The following is a 19,220-nucleotide window of genomic DNA, read 5'->3' on the forward strand; positions in this document are numbered from 1 at the left end:
TGGTCTTGGCTCGTAGACGGGCCAGGTTGTAGAGCTTGCCATCGGATCTGGTGTGAATGAAGACACCCTCGCTGCAGTCCTTAAAGGCGTATTGGAGGAGCATGGAGAAGAAGATTCCGAACAGCGTAGGCGCGAGGACGCAGCCCTGCTTTACTCCGCTGCTGACTGGGAAGGCCTCAGAGGTTGCGCCGTTGTAGGACACCGTGCTGTGCATGTTGTCGTGAAAGGACATGACCACAGCAAGCAGATGTGGTGGACAGCCAATCTTCCGTAGCAAGCTGAAGAGTCCGCTTCGACTGACCAGATCAAACGCCTTCGTGAGGTCGATAAAGGCGAGGTAGAGTGGTTTATGCTGCTCGTGACACTTCTCCTGCAGCTGGCGTAGGGAGAAGATCATGTCCACTGTTGATCGGCCAGCTCTGAAGCCACACTGGGACTCTGGGTAGACGCGGGAAGCAAGGGTCTGCAGGCGGGCAAGAGCGACCCGGGCGAATACTTTGCCGACGACGCTGAGGAGAGAGATGCCCCGGTAGTTGTTGCAGTCACTGCGGTCTCCTTTGTTCTTGTACATGGTGATAATGTTGGCGTCTCTCATATCCTGGGGGATGTAACCCTCCTTCCAGCAGAGACAGAGTAGATGGTGGAGCGGCTGTAGCAGGACTGGTTTCCCGCTCTTTAGGATTTCTGGAGGGATTCCGTCGCTTCCTGGTGCTTTCCCACAAGCAAGGCGGTCGATGGCTTTGCCGAGCTCTGCCGCAGTAGGTGGGGTGTCTAGCTCCTCCATGACTGGTAGGTCTGGGATGGCTTTAAGAGCAGTGTCTGTTACGGTGTTCTTCGTTGCGTACAGCTCGAGGTAGTGCTCGGTCCACCGCCGCATTTGCTGTTCCTGGTCAGTGATGACCTCACCTGTCTTGGACTTAAGGGGGGCGATCTTGGAGGGGATTGGGCCTGTTGCCTTCTTGATACCCTCATACATTCCTCTGTAGATGTCCTATGTGCTAGTTAAAAGAGTTCTTACAAATTATCTCAAGTCATCTCAATTGTAAGACATAGATATTGCTATCATTTCAAATATGAGGAAACTGAGGCACACAGAGATTACAAAATCCTCCAAGATCACTAGCTTCTAATCGGGTGAGCCCATATTTCTTTCCACATTGTCATCTCTTACCGAGTAAGAAAAACACATCAGAAGTTATACAACTGGTAGACCTAGTGTTTGCCTGAATTTGCAGGGCTTTGGCTGTGGTTCACATGGAGTTCTTAATAAACGGGACGATGCCCACTGTGGTTTGTCATGCACAAACAGGGCAGATGGCAATATACAATGAGAAAACAAGCAGCAATATAATGATTGATTGGTACCTCATTTTTCCCTTGCAAGCAGTCTCTTGAATTTCAACTTGCCCTGCTACAAAATCAAGTGGTTTCTTAGATGCCTAAAATCAGGTTGTAAATTCAACCAGCAACTCAACACTTGCATCCAATTATTAGTTCTGAACTTTCTTCCTGGATCACCTGTACAAAAACTGTAATATCCAGTTCATAACTCTGCTGACTAGTGGGATTCCAATGTGTCTGTAATGTCACTTGCATTGTACATTTGTGAAAGGACATTACTGGTCAAGAGAACATTGGGAGTGACAGTATCACTGAACATTTATTGAATGTCCAATACTGAAGATATAAAAATGGGACATAATCGCTCTCTTCAAGGAGCTCACAATTTAATAGAAAATAATAACTACAATACAACCTAAGTACAGCAGAAGTGTGCTTTTTAAATATGTCAGAAGGCTGGCTGCTGAAGGTTAGTCCTCAAAAACGCATTTTTCTAAACCTGTGGAGAACTATTTCTTGGGGAACTGATGACTAACTTTATGAAATGTATATGTTTACACTTTTTGAAGTAAATATTTAATATTAGTCTCAAGGAACTGAAGCATCTTTGTTCACAGGAGAAAAAAACATTCTCTCGACCATGATAATCATGAGTGTCTATAGTTATATACATCATATATATTGTATACATATGTACATATATAGAATATGTGTATTCCTTATATATAACATTGTATATACACTCCAATAATAAAAGTATATGTAACATAAGAATTCACATGACGCACCCTGTAGAAGCCTCAATCATGCTGCAGCCACCTGCAGGAATGGAGTCATTTCTGTAGAAGGCACCCAACTACCTCTGTACCCAACTGTTAATTTAGAAACTGGTTGAACAAGAGCCAAGAGAGGGCAACAGAAAAATCTGAATGGGGAAAAAAGTGCTACCAAGGAACGAGACCTTGGCAACATATGTCATAAAGATCATGTCCCTAGAATCCACAGTCTTAGTTAGGCCCAGGTAACCCTCCTTCCTGCCCATACTACTACCATAGGCAAGAATTAATCCCAGGCCAGCTCTCCTTTACTACTTTGTTCACATCAAGTCCACCTCCACCATCTTTTGTTGGCATTTGTTTGGGAAATGCAAAGTAACAAAATTTTAATATTAGTTCAAGAAAAAGATAATTAAGGAAATAGAGCTCCATAAAGTTAGAGACCAAACTGCATTTTATTATTCCTTTGAGTGTGTGCTACCTGTATAAATACAGCACATGGAAAATAATTAAAATTACATTTAGGACTTTCTAGCAAAAAAATTTCTTTAAGAAAACCAGCCAACACCTTGCCCTTTGAAGATTTCCTGTCCGTATAACACTTTGAATGTAATAAAGCAATGTCATTACTAATTCTTTGAGTGCATTCTTTCATTTTATAAAACTGTCTCCAGAAAAACAATCGGGAATTTTTTATTAACATTTTAAAGACTCTCAAGTCCTATATATGTATTACTTTTGTAAGCTACTTTTGGGCTTTCTTACGAGGGCTTGCAAACAAGCACTTTGTGTCAGGAGCTTCTGACACTATGCTGGCTTTGCGTAATTATTTACACTGTTAACTGTATTTTGACGGTATTTTATTTAAAAAGAGTGGAAACAGAAAAGTGAAAATACTGGCAGTTGTTAAGCTGTTAACAGTAAAGAGCATATACTTTCTAAACTTAATAAAATTAACACTAGAATGGAAATCAATGTGCATGCTGAAAGATGTGAAACTTTTCACATCATTTGGACACTGATTGGACTTAAGCTGGTTGACTGTAATGCTCAGATGTGTTGGAAAAGAAATAAATTAAAGAATACCTATGATGAATTAAGAACATGTCATCTAAGATATTTTATATTTTCTTTAAATCTAGGAATGGAGTAAACATACCAGAGTTTGAGTTGTTTAACTCATATCCTTCTGCAGGACAGCATTATCTGTGGAAGCAGGGTATGGGCTGTACTCCTCAACCAGCTCAAACATCACCATCTCTGACAACCTGTTCTCTACTCCTCGGACAATATGCATAATTCCCTGTTGGCTCCTTTACCCTTTACATTCTACATACACACAAAATTATCTTTTGGCATCTTTGTCACTACACTGTGAGCCCCTCAAAGATAGATACTGTCTCATTGTTCTTCCCATCAGATGATCAATAAATGTTTGATGAAGCACTTCATGTGACAGAAAATGCAAGGGCATGATTTTTTTCTAAACTTGCCACTTTCTCCATTAAAAAAGGAGAAGTTCTTCTTCTATATGGACTCGATCCTGTGCAGTCCTGAGGGAAAAGTATGTGGTTAAATCAGCATCCCATATGTTGAATTAAAATAGGCAAGTTAAAATTACTTTTAATTAACAGAAAATAAGATAAGCTCAAATATGTAAAAAGAAGATAAAGGAATTGAGTTTTAGGCATGGGAGTTAACAGCTATAAAACCCAAAAGGTGACTTAACAGTTCAGGAACTACCATATGGCTCCTTATAGGAATCCTTCTAATGTTTGAAAAAGTAACCCCAGGATAAATGTAGATTCTTTTTTAAAAAAATAATTTATTTATTTGTTTGTTTTATTTTTAGAGAGAGGGGAAAGGAGAAAGAAAGGGAGAGAAATATCACTGTGTGGTTGCCTCTCATTCGCGCCCCCAACTGGGGACCTGACATGCAACCTAGTCACTTGGTTCGTAGGCTGATGCTCAATCCACTGAGCCATAGCAGCCAAGGCTTTAAATGTAGATTCTTAAATCTAAAAGAAAGTAAGTAGAAATTTTTCATTTGAGTTGAATTCCTATAGTTAAAGAAAAATAAGTCTTAGACGTTGGGCTTAGAAAATTCCAAATCACGGTGAAGAACAGACATCAATTCTCAGCTCCACTGAGGAATATATGATTTTACTAATGGGAGAACTGATGTGCTGATACATCTGATAGGGGGTTAATATCCAAATTTATAAAGAACTTACAAAACTCAACACCAAGAAAACAAATAACCCAATTAAAAAATGAGCAAAGGACCCAAATAGACACTTCTCCAAAGAAAACATACAGGTGGCCAACAGACATATGAAACGATGCTTCAACATCACTAATCATCAGAGAAATGCAAATTAAAACCACAATGAAATATCATCTCATAGCTGTCAGAATTGCTATCATCAATAACTCAACAAACAACAAGTGCTGATGAGGAATGCAGATTCATGCAGGCACTGTGGAGAGCATTATGGAGATACCTCAAAAAATTAAAAATGGATCTGTCTTTTGACGCAGAGATCCCACTTCTGGAAATATATCTGTAGGAACCCAAAACACTAATTGAAAAGAACATAAGCACTCCTATGTTCATTGCAGCATTATTTACAATTGCCAAGATAAGGAAGCAGCCCAAGTGTCCATCAGTAGATGAGTGGGTAAAACAACTATGGGACATTTACACAATAGAATACTACTCAGCTGTAAAAAAGAAGAAAGTTTTACCCTTTCGACAGTATGGAGGGGCCTGGAGAACATTATGCTAAGTGAAATATGCCAGTCAGAGCAAGAAAAATACCATATGATTTCACTCATAAATGGAATCTAATGAACAAACTGAACTAATAAGCAAATAGACTCACAGATATAGAGCAGGATGACAGGTAAGCAGGGGGCAGGGCATTAGAGGTCGGAAGTGCTGAGCAAATAGGTAAAAGGACTCATGGGCATGGACAACAATGTGGTGATTGTGGGAGACAGGGATATAAAAGGACTAACTGGTCATGGAAAAATAATAATAAAAAATAAAATAACACTTTAAAAATAAAATAAAATAAAAATGAAAGGGAACCAAATAGAGATGTAACTGCCCACACTGTATTTTAGACTACCTTTCTTCGTGGTAGAAGGGAAATCTTGCTAACACGCTAAGATCTTTGAACAGTATCCTGGGTTTTTTCTTTCCCACCTCATCCCTCTACCATTGTAGGTATCCAATTTCACTGTATTCAGTATTTTTCTTCCTCTTTTTATTTTTACAAAAATAAGAAGATATATACATAGATATGTTTTTATTCCTCAGTTCCTTCTTGCACAAAATAATTTATACACTCTTTTTAATTCACTTTTTTTCCACTTAACAATATAGCCTGGAAATCACTCAATATCAATTATTATAGATATTTTTAAACAGCTATATATCCTGAGTTTTTAAAGAAGGAAAGTAAATAGCTTTTTTTTCAGTGTCTTTTATAAATTTCAATATTAATTCTTTAAAAATAACAATGGTAAAAAATGAACCATTCCGTGTATTTGACTAATTGAAGTTAAGATATAATTGCATGTATGGCACATAAAAATCACCATATTCAAATCAATAACATTCAGTAGGATTCAATTAACATAATTTAATTTTTCTTGGAATTCCCAATATAGTAAGTATCCAAAATACAAAAATAATTCAAGATGAATTATTATCGTATAGTGTTTTGAAAAAATATTGAATTCTCAAAGCATTGTGGAAAGAATGGCTTTTTAAAAATCATTCCAATCTGATACTAAGATATAGAAAAAACAGAGAATATACGACCTTGCAACTTTAATAAAATCTTTTTATACCTTAGAAAAATACAGCTTAAAAATGATACCAACTTTATTACTAAAAAGTCAGCAAGAGTTATACAATTATTTAAAAATTAATATTGTAAAATATAACCTTTACAACTTCTACTTTATATTGTCCATTAATCTGGACAATAGAACATGAAAAAACACATACTAAAAAAGTTTAATATATAGTATTTCAACATAGAAAATGCAAGGTAAACCATCTGGAATGTGAAAAAAGCAGAACTTTAAAACTTTTGGAACAAACTATAGAAAATATCTTAATGATCTCAGGGCAAGGAAAGATTTCTTAAATAAGAACAAAAAAGCATAAACCACAAAGAAAAGACTGATAAATTTTACTACATTAAAGCTTAAAAATTTGGCATAATAAAAACCAAAATGAGCAAAGGGAAAAACATGTTAAGGAATGGGAGAAGATATTTTCAACATATATAACTAATAGTTGACAAAGGGTTAGTATCCAGAATAAAGAATACCTAAAAATCAGTAAGAAAAAGACAATTTGATTTAGAAATGGGCAAATCACAGAAGGATACAGGTAGTCACAGAAGAAGAAATTAATAAACATATGAAAGGATGCTCAAATTCACCATGGAATTTACTGTGGAAATGTAACCACAATAAGATAGCTCTCACCCATCAGATCTGCAAAATTAGAGGGAAAATACCTAGTGTTGGTGAGGATGCAGACCAAAAGACACTTAAATTGCTGGAAGGAACATAAACTGATATAATAACTTTAGAGAATCATTCAACAATATTGTCTTTCAACCTTTTTTGATACATATATGTAGTTGAAACAAAATTTTCACAAAATCTTATCCTTACTACATGAGATGCTTAGTACTATCTTCTTTCCTATTTTTTCTATTTTATTCTATTGTATTCTACCCTGCTCTATCTTATCTTTCTCTATTTCATTTTTAAAAGAAAATGCTTGTCTCAGTCCACTAAAATAATTTCACAATCACTAATAATTCATGCCTTATAGTTTGGGAAACAATGGTCTAGATAAACTCTAGAGTATATACATAATTTTTTGCAAAAACAAAACAGAACAATAACAACAACAATTTTTAAAAACTTATTGCTCTGGCTGGTGTGGCTCCGTGGAGTGAGTGCCTGCCTGCGAATGGAAGGTCACTGGTTCAATTCCCAGTAAGAGCATGTGCCTGGTTTGTGGGCCAGGTCCCCAGTTGGGGTGTGAGAGAGACAACCAATCAGTGTGCCTCACACATCGATGTTTATCTCCCTCTCTATCTCCCTCCCTTCTTCACTCTCTAAAAATAAGTAAAATCTTAAAAATAAATGAATAAATAAAAAACTAGAAATAGCAAGTGTAAACCGTGGCATATGCATACCACACAGCAATTAAATAAATGATTTAGAATCAATACAGATAAATTTTCAAAAAATTTTGACCAAAATCAGTAAGTTACAGAATGATACATATTTGATAAAGTTTAAAAACATTCATATAATAGTATTTTAATGTGTCGTGGATATACTGATACATATATGACAGGACCGTAATGAGTATTTTTTTCATAGGGAAGTTTTGATGCAGGTATTGCCTGAAATAAAATTGGCATGTAATTCTATCAATGAATTGGTATGATTTGGCTTTTTTATCTGACAAGACTGTTTTCAAATTGCTAAGCTTAAATTAATCACCTGAGCATGGGTGAATAACCCAATGTTAAGGAAAACAACATCTTAGAATCAGAATGCCACCATTTTAATATTGCCTTTACCATAGACACAGGAATTCAATATAGGTTTGATAATGACAACTAACAATCCACAATTTCTTTCTCCATCTGTAAAATAAAATTTTATCAATACCATAGGAAGATAGTAATAAAATATCATAGACAAAGTATTGTACCTTAAATGCCATAATAGAGTAATCCAAAATAGAGAAAAGCTTACTATTAGTGTATTAGAAGAGCAAAAATGTTTTTTACTTCTGATTTAAATCTATTCACAAATTTTCCCCTTTTCTGCACAGGAGCGCAATGTTTCTTATAGACACAGTAGAAGTTAGCATTTGTATTGGGAAAACATTCTTCATATTGATAGTGTCACAGCATAAGATCACCCCACATTATACATCCTATATGTTACTTTATTGGTTTTTGCCGTATGTGAGTTTTGGGATATATAACTTGGCTCATGAGTTAATTACTCATATAAAAAAAAAAATGCCTGTGCTTTGCAAAATAGTTTCTTATGCATTTCCTCATTTTGTTTAAATATAATTTTAAAACTATGTTATTAGAATCTTACTGTACTGATATTTGCATTGCAATATAAAAAGTGGAAGAGGCCCTGGCCAGGTAGCTAAGTTGGTTATCATCCTGATAACCAAGATTGCCAGTTCCAATCCCTAGTCAGGGCACATACATAAATAAGTGAGACAATAAATCAACATCTCTCTTCCTCTCTCTCAAAAAATCAATTTCATGGAGCAAAAGATTGATGTCTCTCTGTCAAAAAATCAATAAAAGGAAAGAAAAAAAACCAAATACACATCAACTAAGATAATTTTTTGCATGACATTTCTTATTTTGGTTGTTTTCCTAAATGTGTATAATTCAATAACTTTCCAAATTAACCCTGGTTAGGACAGGTAACTTCTTGTTTTACATACTGTATTTTGAGAGTTTCCCTACACTATTAATGACTACACAGTTGGGTACTAGTGGACAAAAAGACAGTCTTTTGATGACTGAACTTGATAAATACATACATTCTGAATCCTCTCAAAGAACAGGTCAAATAATTCATTTCCCTGTACAAAGCATATAATAGGCAGTCCCACATATTATTGTAGGTAAAGCAATCATTGTTAACCAGTGTGTCTGCCAATATGACATGCCATTATTACTTGGCAATACTTCTGACATAAATAATAAATTAAGCTGATTATAGTACATACATTCATTTGCCTAATTCATCAACAAATATTGATTTAGTGCCTGCAGTAGGCAATGAACCTTAAGTAAATGCACAAAAGAAAAAAACACAATCATGTGGAGCAAAAGGATACCTTGCTCCTATGTTCTTACATCAATATTATCTCACCCAATGGTACTCATGGGCCTTTAGAGCTAATAAACTAGTGAGCAAAGCATTTTTCAAGTAAATTGATATTTTGCAATTAATCAAAAGCTTCTAAATGGTGATTACTGTTCTCTGTGGTTCAAGAAGAAAAAGTGAAAAAAAAAAGTAATTTCTGCACCTAAAGCCCAGTGTCATGTATTTTGTTAATTTAACTTAATAATAAGCATAAACTCCAAAGCTAAGCTTGAGAAACATAATATATATAAGTTTTCTTGCAATATAGAATTAAATGCTTTTAACAAATTCTCCCTTCTAGACAACACAGTTGGTGATGCTTTTATAACCAAAGAAACAGGACATTAAAGAAAACCTGTATCTTTTAGGACACCAGTTCAGTTTACATATCAGTGTGTTAATGGCTCCAGACCAAGTAAATGTCAGTGAGATAATAACGGTTCCTACCTATATGCTTAGCTGAGTCATTAAATGTATGTCATCTGTAAGTTATAAATAATATAAATATAATATAAAATAATAAAACATGATCCCAATTGTTACGTGCAAAAAAAGATGATAGCTATAAATTAGTTCCACTTGAATGAGATGTAAATCAATGACAAATAATAGTAAGATACCTACACAACTGCTAACTAAAGCAGGACAATTACAAACAAGATGGACAAAACTAAAACACTCCAAGCACAATTAAAACTAAAGCACAACCTCTGAGGAAATGATATTACTATGTTTATGATAAACAGCAAACTGACTTTTAGAACACAGAAACATAGTTTCTATATTAAATTTTTTATTTTTTGAAAAAAGTTTCCAAATTTCACCAAGAGTAATGAAACAGATCTTCAGTCCAAAGCAAAACTGTATTTGATTGGAAAGGATTACTGAGCTTCTCAGTAATCTGAACCACACATAGAAAGTGTCACTTTCAAATATGAAAAATAATCAACATAAACTATACAAATTGTTTAGATTGTTAAGACTAGCTAAAATGAAATGGTTCTTAAGACATCTCTAAATCCATTTGAAATTTAGGTCCTTATAGATCTAATACCAAACAAACAAACAAAAAAAATCCTAACATGCCCATTAAATAGAATCATAACTATAAAGATCTTTGCCCTACAACATATTTGTTCAGCATGGTAGGCCCTCTTGACATTGGCACATTTTCATTTGGGATTCATTTTGTTCAGTATCATATATACAATCAACATAATACAGAACATGTTATAATGTGGTTACAATTTATTATCTACTCATATACTATTACTCATTGGTATTTTTTAGCTCAAATTGTCTTCCATGAGATATATACAAACTCAGGTTAGATTAGCAAAACTGAAGACATAGAAAAGACATATTATCTAACACACTCTGATGTCAGATTAATGCTGAAAAAACCTACTATGCCTTAAACTTCATAAAGACTTTCACGTTAAAATGGAATCACCATGTGAACTAGACACATTTTTTTTTCTGGATAATGAAAGCAAGAGATCACATCAGCCTTCCATTGAAGGACACTATGACTATCCTTTTCAAAGTGGTAAGCTACCTCCTTTGAAGTAAATATTCTCATGTATCCCTGTGCTTTTGGCCTTAAACAGCAGTCCTAGATGTTGCTCTACAACACCGATCATTCAATTCTTGGTCTCAAATCTCTCTAGCCTAGTCAATTTTGATTTATATTCAACTCCAGTAAACCTCAACAGTAGTGGTATCTTGGGGGCATTTTAATTTCAGTTTTTCCAAGTGATAAAACAAAAATTAAATATGGCAATCTCCTGAAGGCATAAGCAAATCCCATGGGTACCTACATTTATAGTTCTATATTAATAGTTTTTGATACTTAAACATAGTGTTTATAATCTACTTAAGTACAAGACCTCAAGGGACACACACCTCGCTTTCTAAAATCGTTTCTCTTCATCAACCTCTTTCTCTAAGCATCCTTTAATTATGGATAGAAATTTGGTTAGTTTTGTTTGGTTCATTCAAAAGTCTTGGGCCCTGGCTGCTGTGGCTCAGTGGATTGAGCATCAGCCTGCGAGCCAAGTGTCGCTGGTTCGATTCCCAGGCAGGGCACAGGAATAGGTTGCACGTCAGGTTCCCAGTTGGGGGCGCGAGTGAGAGGCAACCACACAGTGATGTTTCTCTCCCTCTCTTTCTCCTTTCCCCTCTCTCTACAAATAAATAAACAAAGAAACAAACAAAAAATTTTTTTTAAAGTTTCCTTTAAAAAAAAAGTCTCTAAGAGCAATAATTTAATACCTTAAAGCATCACATCACACCAGGTGAATCTTCAATACATTTTCAAATAAAGTAAATCAGTAACCACTCTTAGGAAACAACTTCACAAGTCATACACAGTCAGAAGGACATTAAGAAGCAATTGCAAAGCATAGTAAAATGTAAAAATATATATACAATTTTTCTCAACACATCTGCAGTATTTCTTTGGCTAGCCTCTTCCACATAAGAGTGCAGTCTCTTAATCTGATGTGCTGAGTTAAACTGTAAAATCCTGAATAACTTGAATTCAATTTAGAAAAGTATTTTTTTACCTATATATTATAAAAGATGATGACATTTGCTACAATGGTCATGCTATGTGCCCCCCTGAAAGACATAGTAAAGAATGGCAAGGAACATTCTCTCCCAGAAAGACATTTTATTCTAAAAGCCAGTTTTCTGTCATAAATATCACCTTCACTTTATCCTTCAGACTCACAATAACCATGCTGTTTAAAATTGCAACACATATGTGCACTGCCAGTCCGCTTTCTCTGATCTCTTCATTTTTTCATAAGTTATAATTTTCTAACATTAAAATTGTTTATTATTAATCATTCTTTGCTAGAATGTAAGCTACAGAAAAAAAAATTTTGTCTATTTTGTTCACTGACATATCCTAAACACCTAGCCAGGATCTGACACAAAGCAGTCACTCAATAAATGTTAGTTAAGTGAATGAATGAAGGAAGGAAGGAATCCAAGTTGAGAGTCCAATGCAAAGTATTTCTAGAGTCAGTTAGATTTCAATTTCATTTATACAATTAACAAATATCTACTAAGATCTGATTATGGGCGAAACAGATTATACACATACAAAAATATATCAGATGCCAAGTAGAGCAGGGTAAGAGGTTGAAGAACAAGAACAGTGGCTAATTTAGAGTGGTAACCACCTCCCTAAAATGATGGCAACTGTTTTGAGACTTGAATGAAGTTGTATGCCATGCAAATTTGGGTGGAGGGGGAAAGTAAGCTTTTAACATGGACAAAATAGCGAATGCTTAGGCCCTAGGGTTGAAGAGGCCCATAAGAACAGTCAGGCCTGCATGGTGGGTGTGGGGTGTGTAATAACATATTCCAATTGATAGCATGTATATACTACCGAGTGCCCTAGAAAATACAATAGAAATACATTCCACCTAGAGTATTCAGATTCTCTGATAGTAAGCACTTCTTCTATTCCAGATCCCAAATGTCTGTATCATCACATCATATAAGATTACAAGGCACACAGGAATGACATTGTTAAAAATGTTCCAAGCAGCCCTAGGAGTCAGGAAACTGACTTAAGCACCATCGGCCAGGAAGGTGTGAAAACCATGCAGATAGTATTAGAAGGGTGCAAAGCCACATTAGTGACGGTCACTTCCTAGTCTGGGAGAGAGCTTTCTAGGCACTGTTTGTGAACTTCACTGCTTTCATTCAGGTCGGACAGAGATTAAGCAGCCAAGGGCGATACCAGTCAGCCCTAGGACTTCCAAGCTATTAACAGTCCTGGACTAGACCCGTTCCAACATTTTATGTAATTTCCCAAAGAACAAACGCAAAAAAGTTCACTCTGACCTCACTCGCCTTCCAACACAAGCAGGAAGTTCTTTCTTGGCCATGAGGAGCAGTTGGTAAATTATCAGCATCTGAAAATCTCTATTTCCGAGTCTGAGCCGAGAACAATAATCTACAGGCTTAAAATAAAGTTTTAAAACGATTTCTCCCCATCCCTTCCACATCAGTTTCAAAAACAGCTTTTGCCTAGCTTGGTCAAACTTTCTGCATTACCCTCGAAATCAGGACCAAATGTCGAAGGCATAATGAGTTGGCCTGCTCGGAGCCAGGGCTAGATGAACAGATTCACAGGACAGGGGCCCGGGGGCGAAGCCACATCAGTAGCGTAAGCGGGGTGGCGCGTGGGGAAGAAAGAGAAACTCCGAGGCAGAAGCCTCACCCGGAGCTCCGGACGCCCTCGCGCCCAGCTGGCCCAGAGCAGCCGGGCACTTGCCCTGGGGGGCCTCAAACGCAGCCCTAAACTGGGCACACAACTTGGGCGGGTGCCCAATCCCAGAGCGGCGCGCCCAGCGATGCCGGAGAGGGCTGCGCACGCGCGGCGACGCCACGGCCCCAGCCTTGGTGACACTGTAGCCCCAGAGGCCCGCGCCTAGGCCCCGCCAGCCAGCGCAGCTGCGGTGCGCAGGGACGGCTCGGCCCGCGGTTCCAGGAAGGCTGTGGACCTCCGGGCTGCTTCCCAAGGGCTGCATCGTCCCGGAATTTTGGCAGCAGGGGCGCAGGAAGGCGGCCCGCTCCGCGGTGTTTGAGATTGGCCCGCTTCAAACCCGGCGCCCCTCCTGACTCTCTGTGCGGTCCCCTGCTCCTACCTCAGCACAGGCCCAGGCCGCATCCGCTCCGCCTCCTGTGTTGCCGTTACTGCGCGGTCAGGACTGGCGCTGCGACGGTTTGGCGCCTCCCCTTGAAGCGGCTCGGCTTCGGCGGGATGCTCTCCAGGGCTTGGCTGACCAAGGAGGGGAAAGGTGGGAAGCGCACTAGAGGAGGGGGGCTGGCGATGGCGCCTCGCCCCTCCTCGCCTGCCTAGCCGCCCACCGCCGCCCCCGCTCATTCCTCGCCAACCACCACTCCTCTGGAGCGGCCCCCTAGGACTGGACACCACCTGCCCCCCTGGGTCACATCTGTCGTTTCATCGTCAATGCCCATGTGGGACACCCCTAGCATTTTCCGTGGTTCTGGTCTGCAAAATCTTGGGAATTTGGAGAGGCCTGACTTAAGGGTGAGGCACGTGTGATGCTGTGGGCAACGTTTTCTACAGTCCCTCTGTCCCAGCTTTCCTAGAGATGGTAGGTACCCCAGTAGGCATCTCAGATCGATTTTTCAACAGTTTCCCCCTTGCTTTCACCTCACTAATGTGGGGCTGAAGTCCTGTACTCTTCTAGTACAAATGCTGAAATAACGAATGATGTGTGCTGAGGAGGTGACCTGAGTTACTTTGGGATCAAGATCTGGAGCCATACTCTCCCTTTAGTAATTCGCAATCATTTCCTGTACCACACTACAGTTCTGTTGGCCTTAGTAGATTTTAGTAAATTGTACTGCAGCTTTATAATGTTCAATAATTTCTGCCACATTACTACACTTAACCTTGACCTGAGTGGATTTTGATAAAATGTTCCAAGCCAATACTAGCTGGTTCTATCAAGGAAGGTGGTGGCTTACATGACATATAATGGCTTTTAAAAGAGGACACAGGTTCAGCACTTAAATTGATTTGCCAAAAGTAGCACAGCCAGATAGAATAACTGAGATTTCAACCCAGAGTGACCATGTCAGTCTTTTGTTTGGTCTGACTTCTGTCATTTCATTGAAAAATGACATTTCATTGGAAAAATTCCAGAATGTCTAGCTGCCCTTATTGCAGCTGCTTTAGGTGGAATTTATGCCTATTATCAGAGTGTAGTCCACTGAGCTCCAGAAGGAGACTTGCAGTTATTTGATTCTATGGAATATAAGTAGGGCAGAAGTTCACATGCATGGCATTGCCTAAGACAAACTTTTTCCTTGAAACAATCAGTTACTTTTTGGCCTTTAAATATAAACTCTGACATCACCATAACTAAAAGGAAAGCTTGGAGTTTTGATTTTAAAAAGAATAATTAGAGGGATTCCTTCAATAGTAATTACCTAAGGGACAGGATGGCCAGACTAAGAAAAGCAGTCAGATGAGTAGGAGTTATCACTCAACATACCTTCCTTGTACTTGGGATGTTTATATCTCATGAGATTGTGAAGTACTTGAGAGCACAGATCATGCCTTGTTAATTTCTGTACCACAAAGTATGTAATAAATGTTTGTGATACCAAATTACATTCGTTACATGCCTTTAGTTCCTCAAATATGCTTCCACGCTACATTTAGAAAACGTAATATAAATGCAAGTCCACTGTCTGCTCTCCTTTTAGATGGTTTGTGCCAGTAATCCTGGCCTGATTGCCTGGATAAACTGACATTTTAGGAGTGCTTGATATCAAATCCAAAAATGCTTGAGTTCACCTTTTCTTATAACCTAATCAGCTTTCTCCTTCCTCCTTTCCTTTATGGCAGAGCCATATAACACTGGGTCTGCATTAAAAATCTACTGACTAGACTTCAGGCCAAGATGCAGGTGTAGAAAGACATCCTGCATCTCCCTCCACAACTAAGAAGGAATACAACTACCTCAAGTCTAGAAACAACCAGAAGTTCCAGAAAATCAAACTGCATGGAAGTCCAGTAAAAAAAGATATAAAGAAGAAATACTCATCCAGACAGGTAGGAAGGGCAGAGCTGGGTTGGAGAGGATGTGGTGTGGTGGTGGCAACAGTGGTGGCAGCAGCAGGCCAGCAGAAAGCGCAGTCACATGTTTTAAAAAGTCAGGAGGGACTTTCCCAGCTCCTCACCGGATCTCGCAGCCCACAATCCCAGCACCGGGGAAAATCAAGCTTCATTGCCTCTGACTGTACAAACCAGTGCGAGTTGGAGTGGAGGCAGAAACTGCCAGTCTAAGCAGAGTCCACTTGTTTAAAGGGCCCCCATGGTCCTAGAACATCCACAGACCCACCCACTCTGGGAACGACAGCCAGGGCAGCACCTAGAGGGGCGCCAGTCCGGTGCGGAAGTGGGAGAGGTGCCTGGAAAAGGGGCGAGTGCTGGGCAGGTGGCATTGTTCCCTCTCGGACGTCTCCCCCACATACGGCGCCACAACGTAGTGAAAGAGGTCACCCTGTACTGATGAATCCCTAAGGCTCCACCCCTTACAATGTAACAAGAGCTACAGCTCTACCTGGGACAAGGTGGCAAACAAACACAGGAGCCTGTCAGAATGAGGAGACAGAGAAGAATGGCCCAAAAGGGGAAATGAATCAAAGTTCCAGTGGGAGAACTAAGCCATGAGGAGGTAGCCAACCTAACAGATGAGGAGATAGACAACCTAACAGATGCAGAATTCTAAACACTGGTGATAAAGATGCTCACAGGCTTGACAGATATGCTTGAGTATGGCAAACGCATAAGAGAAGTGAAGACTATGCTAAGTGAAATGAAGGAAAATCCACTCAAAACCAATGGTGAAGAGAAGGAAACCAGAGTTTAAATCAATGATTTGGAACATAAAGAAGAAAAAAACAACCAGTGCAGAATGAGGAAGCAAGAATTGAAAAAAATGAGGAAAACTTCCCAAATTTTGTGAAGGAGATGGACATACAGGTCTGGGAAGCCCGGAGGGTCCGGGGCGAGCTGGACCCAGAGGGCACCACACCAGGACGCATCATGACTGAGATGGCAAAGGTGAAAGATAAAGAGAGAGTTCTGGGGGCAGCAAGAGAGAGGCAGAGAGTTGCCTATAGGGGATGTCTATAGGACTGTCAGCTGATTTCTCAGAGGACACTTTGCAGGCAGGAAGGGACTGGCAAGAAGTATTGAATGTGATGAAAAGCAACCTACAACCAAGATTACTCTATCCAGCAAAGCTATCATTTGGAATGGAAGGGCAGATGAAGTACTTCCCAGACAAGGTGAGGCTAAAAAGTTTATCATCACCAAGCCATTATTATATGAAATGTCAAAGGGACTTAAGAAAAAGATCAATATTATGAACATTAAAATGACAACAAACTCACAACTATCAACAACTGAATCTGAAAAATAAAAACAAAATCCAACTAAGCAAACCAGAATAGGAACAGAATCATAGGTATGGGGATCATTTGGAGGGTTATCAACTGGGAAGGGGGAGGGGGAGAAATAGGGAAATGGTGCAAGGACTAAGAAGCATAATTGGTTGGTACAAAATAGACAGGGGAATGTTAAGAATAGTATAGGAAAGGGTGAAGTCAAAGAACTTATATGCACGACCCATGGACATGAACTAAGTGGGGGCGGGGGGGTTGCTGGAGGGAGGAGGGGTACTAGGCAGAGGGGAGCAAAGGGGAAAAAATTGGAACTACTGTAACAACATAATCAATAAAATACATTTTAAAAAATCTAATGACTTACCTTTCTGTTCAGGAAAGCTTTCTCATTACCTCAGAATTTAAAGTCATCATTAAACAAGTTTAGAGTTGATTCATTAAACTGGAATTATTTCTAATTCAAGAGAAGGAAAACTCTGACCCCAAAAAACCTCCACTGCCTTGCGGCATACCTCTTCAGGGGAAAGGCTAAGGGAGTAAACCCCGACAGAAAATCCGGAGCCGGAGTCCCTAAGGCGGTTTGACGTTGTAGTCAACACCAGCAACTCCTGCGGCGCACCTGAAGCCAAGCTGTATTGACTCCGTCTTTCCCTTGGACCCTTCAGCTGCGAAGAGAGGGGGGGTCTGCTGCATGGGCAACAGCAGACCCTCCATATCACCCTGCCCAGGCTCTGTAGCTTCAGCTTCACTGGAGAGGACACTCCAGCGTCATCGCAAGATGTCGATTCAACACGGGAGGAGACGGATACCGTGTCACTCCCGAGTTGGACTGCACAACCATTCTCGGCGGTGCAGATAGACTCTTAAGAAGCTACACCATCGTCTCTTGAGACGGACGGCTGCCGACGATTTCTAATTCAAACACTCAAGCTCTTTGCTACTTTTCCTCTTAATTGAGACTGCCTTGTATTTAAGGCATTTTAAGGGATTTGAGTCATTATTTAGAGAGCAAAATTACAGAAAACCATTTTCAAACAGAATATGACACATCATTTACAAATCAACCTACATAATAGTTCTTTCCCTGCAGCAATGATACTCATTTATAAATTTGTATTTACTTTTTAAAGACTTAATTACTTTAAAATTAAAAGATACTTTTTAAATTTTTAAATTAATTTTTAGAGAGAGAGACACACAGTGATTTCTTGTCCCAATTATTTATACATTCATTTTCTTGTATGTACCCTGACTGGGGATTGAACACACAACTTTGGCATATCGGGACAATGTTCTAACCAACTGAGTTAGCAAGCCAGTGCTAAAATAGATACTTTTTAAAGGTCCTGAGATTATTCCTAAATGATGAAAAATAATGACATATTGTAGTGTAGACTTTCTATGATTTCTGGCACTGACACATATTGTTAATGGGGAACTTAAGATATGATTACAGAGGTTCCTTTTTTTCTTTTTCTTTTTTTTTTAAGTATATTAAAAACATACTTGTCAATGATATATCTGATAAGGGGTTAATATCCAAAATTTATAAAAACACACACAACTGAACATGAAAAACAAAATCCAATTAAAAAATGGGCAAAGGACCTGAATAGGCACTTCTCAAATGAGGACATACAGAAGACCTATAGACACATGAAAGAAATACTCAACATCACTAATCATTACAGAAGTGCAAATTAAAACCACAATGAGATATCACCTCACACCTTTAAGAATGGCTATCATCAATAAATCAACAGTGCTGATGATGATCTGAAGAAAAGGGAACCCAGGAGAGAAAGAAGATGGTGGCTCAGTAGGTGGAAGCTGAACTCACTTGCCTGTGCCCAGCACAGATTTTGGGCTGACCTTCTGACAAGTGATTGGAACAATCAATGGAATCTCAGTTGACATGAATTTTCAAAGCCCAGGTGTACAGAGGATGCTTTGCACTGTCTGGTAAGAGATTTTATAAGTTGAGGGGGAAATGCCCTGTACAAGGCTCCTGCAGCAGAGGAGAGATCAGACAGAAGACACAGCTTAGTGCCTCCTTCTACTAGAGAGGGTCTCTGGTCCCACACAGAGAACACCCAACCCTTGAAAGGATATACAAAGTCTGGGAGACAGACTGCACACACACAATGAACAGCATGTCCATAGCTGCAATGCCAACTGGGG

At 38.9% G+C, this 19,220-nt stretch overlaps 1 protein-coding gene across 1 annotated transcript in view; it reads right to left on the bottom strand.

Moving 5' to 3' along the window:
* The window catches only part of RCBTB2 (RCC1 and BTB domain containing protein 2), a 40,952-nt gene extending 27,160 nt beyond the window's left edge, over nucleotides 1–13,792 (bottom strand). The window contains exon 1 of the mRNA XM_090258652.1: nucleotides 13,739–13,792. The gene's annotated coding sequence lies outside the window, so the exon portion shown is untranslated. The remainder of the gene's footprint in view (nucleotides 1–13,738) is intronic.
* Nucleotides 13,793–19,220: the final 5,428 nt, after the last annotated feature.

The sequence above is a fragment of the Furipterus horrens genome, unplaced genomic scaffold (genome assembly GCF_987537825.1).
Source record: "Furipterus horrens unplaced genomic scaffold, mFurHor1.1.pri manual_scaffold_12, whole genome shotgun sequence".
Classification (NCBI taxonomy): domain Eukaryota; kingdom Metazoa; phylum Chordata; class Mammalia; order Chiroptera; family Furipteridae; genus Furipterus; species Furipterus horrens.